The following is a 7,381-nucleotide window of genomic DNA, read 5'->3' as shown; positions in this document are numbered from 1 at the left end:
CGCCAGCCCTGAGCTCGGGTCGCCGCTCCGCAGCTCCAGGGGCGGGGAGGGGGAGGGGCGGCGGGAGGGGAAACCATCCTGGGGCACCGCGTAGGAGTCCCAGCGTGGAGATCCGCTCCCGGCTTCTGGAACCTACCCTCCCTGGCCACCTTTACACTTTCTTTTCCACTTTTCTTCCCTAAGACCAAGCCTCTCACTTCTCCGCAGGGCCTCACCACTTCCCTCGTTCCTAGACTGCCGCCCTCTGTCTAGCCACTATACTTGCCCCTTCCCAGGACCCCACCGGACCCCCTCCAACCTCTAGGCTGCGGCTCTGTGCTCATCCCCATCCCCACCAAGTCTGACCTCAGCCTCGGATCCCTTCCCGTTTCCCGGGGTGACATCTCCAGGTTTGGAGAGGAAGAAATGGGGGCAGTGAGGGACCATATGGAACACCTGGACCGCCTCTTCCCAAGAGTGCGGGGCCACACTACAGCCTCCCAGACTGCGCAGGATTTGAGGGCTTCCTTGTAGTAGTAAGGAGGAACGAGCTGTCGCCACTAACGTGGCCACAGCAAAGGTCCACTCGTGCGTCTTCTGCTTGGGGCTTTGTAGCTCCATCCTTAAGCTCCTGCTCTCCAGACTATTCTCTTCTAAAGAGGCCACAGTGGGTGGCACGCTCAGAGTCCTGAGAGGTATTGTTCGCTTTGAAGGGCGCTAAAAGGGACAGGGCCTCTGGCTCAGGCATTCACCGGACAAAAACGCAGCAGGGTTGCTGCAGACCCCATCTCAGATGCCCTCCCGCGGCCCCGTGCCCGCCCTTCTCCAGCTCGATTTCTCGCCACGATTAAGCGGTCTCTAATAACCTCTAGGGAACTGGTGTCCTAACAGTCTATTCTGCAAGTCTCTGGTTCTGGAATAGCCGCCTCCCAGAAATTCTGAAGCAAATTAGAATGCTCAGGATGAGTTGTAAGATTCGTGGGAAGTTTCCAAAACGTAACAAGGTTCAGGAGGCACCTCCCTGTGGCCATGTAACTTCTGGGACACAGGAGAATAAGATAAAGTTTAAAAAATAATAATTGTTAAAATGTTTATTTTGGTTTTGAGATATTATACTTATGTCTTTTTCCCCTTTCCTTTCCTCCCACCAAACCCTTCTCTACTCTCAAATATATGGCCTCTTTTTTCATTGATTGTTGTTACTTGCACATATGTGTGTGTGTGTGTGTGTGTGTGTTTTTCTACATACCCTGCTCATTCTGTATTACTTATATGGATGTTTTCAGAGTTGCTTATTTCATATCGGATAACCAATTGGTGTGTTCTTTCCTGGGAAAGACTATTTCTCTCTAATTGTGTGTGTGTGTGTGTGTGTGTGTGTGTGTGTGTGTGTCTTTTACCAAGGAATGAAAAGTATGGGGCATGGAGGCACATTGCTAATCCCAGTATTCAGGAGGCAGAGACAAGCAAATCTCTGTGAGTTCAAGGCCAGCCTGGTCTACAGAGTAAGTCCAAGATAATCAAGGCTGTACTGTGAAACCCTGCCTCAACAAACCAACCAATCTACGAAGAATGGGAAGCAAACGTTGATATTAAAATTAATATTAGAATTAAGTTTGACTTTGTGACTTTTAAACTACAGTACTAGGCAAACTTCTTTTAGCATTTTATACGAAGAAAAACAAAACATAACCCCATAATAAAGAGAGCCATTTAACATTGTTTGAATGCAGCAGTTAGGATCGTCTCTGGATCCCTGACTACAGGACTGCACCACTGTGGTTGTGGGCTTTGTATTCTGCACAAAGCCAGAAAAGATGAAGTGCATCAGAGCTCAGTTCACTGTGCCCTTAGCCTGGGACTGGTAGGTCTGATGGGAGACAGGTGACAGAGGCCTGTGGGTCATAAATAAGTGTATAATATAAGCAGATAAAGTGTGTGTGTGTGGGGGGGGGTCATACCTACTTGATTTAAACATGTTCAAACTCCTTAAAGAAACTATGAAATCTCAGCTACTTTCCTGACTCCCTTACCACACTGGAGTCCTAACACTGAGAAATGGGACAAAGATTCTTCCCGTCACAGTAGTAAACTTCCTCTATGCAGATCTTTACCCAGTTGTCTTCCTTTGCCTTGAAGGAAATGTAAATTTAGCTCCATGTCACCACTGAGTCAAAAGTCTTACGAGCAGACAAGAGGTACCACAGGACACCCCCAAATTCTAAATTCAGGCTCATGAACCAGAGTCTCTATCATCTTGTTAGTTTCATCACTATGACACTGAAGAAAAACAGTTTTCACAAGGAAGGACTTATTCTGGTCCATGGTTTCAGAGACTTCCATCCACAGTAATTTGGCTCCATGCATCCATGACACAGATTACAGAAGCAAGAATGGCTGTTCAGCATCTAGCAGCCAAGAAGCAAAAGCCAGATAGGAAGGGCAGGGCATAAGATTAATCCCAGGTGACCTCCTACCTCCAGTCAGGACCTACATCCTACTTTCTATCGCCTTTCAATAACTCCATCATAATATGGATCAATCAATGGATTAGTCAGAGCCTGCTCGACCTAATCTCTACTCAATGGTAAGAACTATCAACTAGGAACCAAGCCTTCAATACAGGAGCCTTTGGGGGTACATTTCATGCACAAGCCATACTAAAGAGTCACTGACATTCGCAAAATGAACACATCCTGTTTCTAGATATTCTGTATTATTTGAGCATCTCTGGCACAGCCAGATCCTCAGTGGACAGGGCTGTAACTTACTGTATTCTGTAGTCCCAGAACCCAATACAAAATATGCTTGCCGCATAGATGAGTGGAACATGGTGCGAGTGTTTCCCCCAAAAGATCAGAAAGCTTTGAGTACCCTGAAGAATTTTTCTTGAGAAATTGCTTCTAACAGATAAATATTTCTATCTGATTTCTGGAGGCGATGTTGAACAGTGCAGACACATTCTGGGGAGAGGAATATGTTTGAACATATCCTCTGGGTTCCCAACTCTTCCCTTGATAGCTGAACTTGTCACCCAGGGCAGGGTGTGAATATGTTGCTTGTAGGCTATTAGCGGAAGAAACTGTAATTCTGTAATTTTCTAAACACATGAGGTTATTCGTTCTCATTCTTCTAAATTACATGAACTTACAAAGACTTTGTAAAAAAACAAATTCTTGGCAACGAGAACTCTCACTTGTGACTGCAGAGTGCTTTATTGAGTTGTACTCGTTAGCTTTGTTCATTGCTGTTGGAGAACCGGATGCACAGGTTGAGGAAGTAGTACGATGTTAGTCTGGGTGAAGACCTCTTCTGTATGGTCTGTCAGTAGAAAGGAGACTGTTGGGGGCCCAGTCACTCACTGATCAGTTCAGTGTCCTCAACTCTGTCTCAGGATTCTGTACATATTTATTGCTCTAGAAATGAACATGGAGACTACTGTGGAAGGCCCACTTTTCAATAGTCTAACAGAGATACAGGAGCAGATCAGTGCCAAGGAAGAGCCCCATGCTCTGTGCTAGGAGTGTTGACTAGTCTACCCACTGTGGGGAGGTTTCGTAACGAGCTAAAGCTAAATCCACCGTATGCTCCAACTTCACCACTCCTGGGTCTACACCCAAAGGACTCCAAGGCAATGCATACATCACACGAAGGTTAATTGTGATCTCTGGTGTCTGAGGAGTCTGTCTGTGGCCACTGGCTGTTGCTCAGTCCTTTTGTAAGACATCGTGGTGAGCACACGCTGGGCATTGAAGCTGCTCCCTTCATATGGCCAGGAAGCAGAGAGGGAAAAGTGGGGGCAGGGGGGAGACTAAGAACTTGTACCCTTCAGAGCCACATCTCCCATCATTTACCTCTGCAGACAGGGCCCTACATATTGGTTTCTGCCATTTCTCAATGATGCTCTCAAATTATGGACCCATAACAAATACATCAATCCAGTGATTAGTTCAGACCACTCAGGGTCCAGGCACTTGCTGAAAATCCCACCTCCTGAGTATCACACTAGGGACCAAGCATACAGGTTTTAGGCATATTTAATATCTAAATTATCACATTCTATCCAGATCATTGCTGTTTACACAGGTGTCTTGCCTCGGGCCAAGAGCATTTCCAACAGTTACCATTTTTACCAGCTACTTGAAAGAGTTTAGGTAGAGCATGAATTTAACTTATGAAGTTTGCAATACCAAGGGGCCTCTCTTCCCAGTGGTGGCCAAGTAGGCCATCTTCTGCTACATATGCAGCTAGAGATACAAGCTCTGGGGGTACTGGTTAGTTCATATTGTTGTTCCACCTATAGGGTTGCAGACCCCTTCAGCTCGAGGGAATGCCAGGGCCAAGAAGCAGGAGTGGGTGGGTAGGAGAGCAGGATGGAGGGAGGGTATAGGGAACTTTCGGGATAGCATTTGAAATGTATATAAAGAAAATATCTAATAAAAAATAAAGAAATATAAAGAAAAAAAAAGAATTTAACTTATGCACAGTGTGCTCTGCCCTCTGCTATGACAGCAGTGGCTCCTCGTACATGTGAGACAAATGTGGGTACACAGAAAAGCAAGTTTCTGGCCACCTTGGGGCAGTGAAAATATGTAGAGGACACCAGAGTTGGCGTCACCATCACATACCAGGTACAGCCCAGGCGTTAGAAACGCTAGTGACGTCATCATCACAAGAACACCTTTCCCAGTTCCTACTTAAGTGAAATGGGCCCAATTTCTAAAATGAGATTTTATTTCTGTGATAGTCCATGGCTTGCCTTGGTGAGGTTCCAAGCTGTGCATACTGGAAATTGTATACCAGAGGACAGATTTCTTTTCTTTCTTTCTTTCTTTTTTTTCTTTTTGGTTTTGCAATGCATTTTATTGAACCTAAAGGTCACTTAGGGGACATACAGACACACAACTCCTCTGATCAGCCACTAATATGCTTTGGTTCCCTTTAAGTTTTATACTTAAAAGCCAGTTCACTTTTTCTCCGTGTTCAATACCGAGCTTCGGCAGATCCTTTGCATGCCCCTCATCCTCAGCTCCCGGGGCTCTAGAGTTCCCACCACGCTGCCCTCTTTGCTTTCTTCCTGTGGATGTGCCTCGCAGGGCTCTTCTGCAGCTTCTCCATCTTACAGCTCACATCCCACAACCTGATCCTCCCATCATTCCCTCCACTAAGCAGCAGACTGGACTCGGGCAGAAAGCAGACCTGGGATACCCCCAAAGTGTGACCCTTAAATCCCAGTTCTCGCTCACATTTGACTCCCATCACCCTAAAGATGCGCACCTTACCATCCTCTGCACCACAGCTAAAAATATTGCCGCAAGACGCTACAGAGACAGAGTGGGCTAGCGCAGGGTTTAAGAGCCGACCAGGGGTCTGGGGGGCTTCCGTTTCCTCTGTTTCATCCTCCTGTAAATTTGTAATCCAGACAGGACGGGCTTTTTGAAGACTCCACAGCATTATCTGCATATCCAGGCCTCATGACACCAGGCTCTGAGGCCTCTGAGGTCGAAAAGCCATAGAGGAACAGATGTTGGAATGTCTCTTCAGGGATTTTGATTGCCCCAGAGTCATCAGCCGAAGCCAGCAGACTTTCAGTTTCATTTAATGAAAGACAGTTGATTTCCTCCTCATTCACATGGAAGTGGTCCAGGGACCCTTTAAGAGACCTGACATCTAGTACACCGATGGTTTCTCCATGGGAGGCATAGAGCTTGGTGGGGCAGGAGGCAGAAAACGAGACGCTGGTAACATCATCAGCCCCTTCCAACTGCATGTGTCCTAACGGGGTCCCATCTTCACCCCAAGCCACAAGGTCTCCACCCTCTCCTCCTGAAGCCACCAGCCCGTCTTTATTTGCATTTAGGCAAAGGATTGAAGAAGAATGTCCACCAGTCCACTTGATTGCCATGATGGCCTGTGAAATTCTGGGCTTCCCATTCCCGGTGGCCCAGGGGACAGATCTCTAAGAGGTGAGAAGAAAGGGGGAGCCATGGTACTGCCATGGAAAGTGAGAGCCTAGAACCATCCAATGAATAAATCCAGATACCTGCCCTGTACAAGGGAGCAAGGGCAGAGCTTGACACCCAGCTGATAGTAGCAACATTAGCGGTAACCTGAGCATGCGCAGAAGGGATTACATAAATCGTAGCTGTCTGTCTGCCGAAAGATATGGCATAAAAAGGTGGCAGATAATGTTTCTGGGAAAATATTACAGGAGAATATCTGTCATTTCTATTTTTTTCCATACCTGGGAAAATCACACTTGTTCACTGGCCACCCTGGTGTTTGTCCACACTACGTATGTGAGGTGGGTTGTGATGAGCCTATAAGGGCTTCACATCTCCCGACCATGTGGCTGGGCAAGGTAGCCTCAGCATGAGAAGCCATCCAGAGTCAGAGCTGTCCTCGAGCTTTGTGGGACTGTTTGGCAAGATAGGCCATATTTGATTTCATTATTACTTTTGTAGTCATCTTGTACATCTAGGATCGTATAACAGATGCCTTTTGTACTGATCTCCTTTTGTTCAATTATCCCAAGGGTCCCCCGTGTTGTAACATATATCAACACTTCATTTCCTTTATATTACAGTTGAGTCCATTGTGCGAACGCAGCACTGAATATTTTAGCACTTTGTCAGCTTGTGAACATCTAAATGATTCCTCCTGCCCATCTTTTTTTTTTTTTTTTTTTTGCCATTGCACGTAGCACTGTTGTGGGAGTCTGTGTACATGTCTTTATGTAGATGTATGCTTTTATTTCTGGGTTCTAGAATTGTTAGGTATTAAGGTAAATTTGTATTTAAGTTTTATGTGCGTCTGTGTGTGCATGGGAGGTATACTGCATATATGTGTGAGAAAAGAGAGGTGTATATGTGCACGTGTGTGAGGAAGCTGTATGTGTGTATGTGTGTATATGTGTATATGTGTATATTGTACAAGTGTACATGTATATATGTGCATGTGTGTGAGTAAGATGTATATGTGTATATGTATATATGTGTATGTGTGTATATGTGTATGTGTGTATATGTATGTATATGTGTATGTGTGCACATGTGTATATTATACATGTATATATGTGTATATGTGCACATGTGTGAGGAAGCTGTATATGTGTATATGTATATATATGTATATGTGTATATGTGTACATGTATGAGTAAAGATGTTTATATGCAGACATGTATGTGTGTGAGAAGTGTGTATATACATGTGTGTAAGGGGGCATATGTGCACATGTGTGTGTGAGGGGGTATATATGCACATGTGTATGTGTGAGACAGAGAGTTGTATATGTACACATAGTGTGAGGGGGGCTATATATGTGCACATGTGTGTGTGAGCATGGGTCAGAGGATGATGCTGAATGCCCTCTTCTATCCTTATCCGACTTACTCCTTTGAAT

General features: G+C 45.5%; 1 pseudogene; it reads right to left on the bottom strand.

Annotated features, from left to right (window-relative positions):
- Nucleotides 1-4,850: 4,850 nt before the first annotated feature.
- On the bottom strand, nt 4,851-5,884 carry LOC110285166 (annotated as a pseudogene).
- Nucleotides 5,885-7,381: the final 1,497 nt, after the last annotated feature.

Source organism: Mus caroli, chromosome 18 (genome assembly GCF_900094665.2).
Source record: "Mus caroli chromosome 18, CAROLI_EIJ_v1.1, whole genome shotgun sequence".
In the NCBI taxonomy this organism is placed as follows: domain Eukaryota; kingdom Metazoa; phylum Chordata; class Mammalia; order Rodentia; family Muridae; genus Mus; species Mus caroli.
Note: the sequence above shows the minus strand (reverse complement) of the source record. Positions and strands in the feature narration are given on the sequence as shown.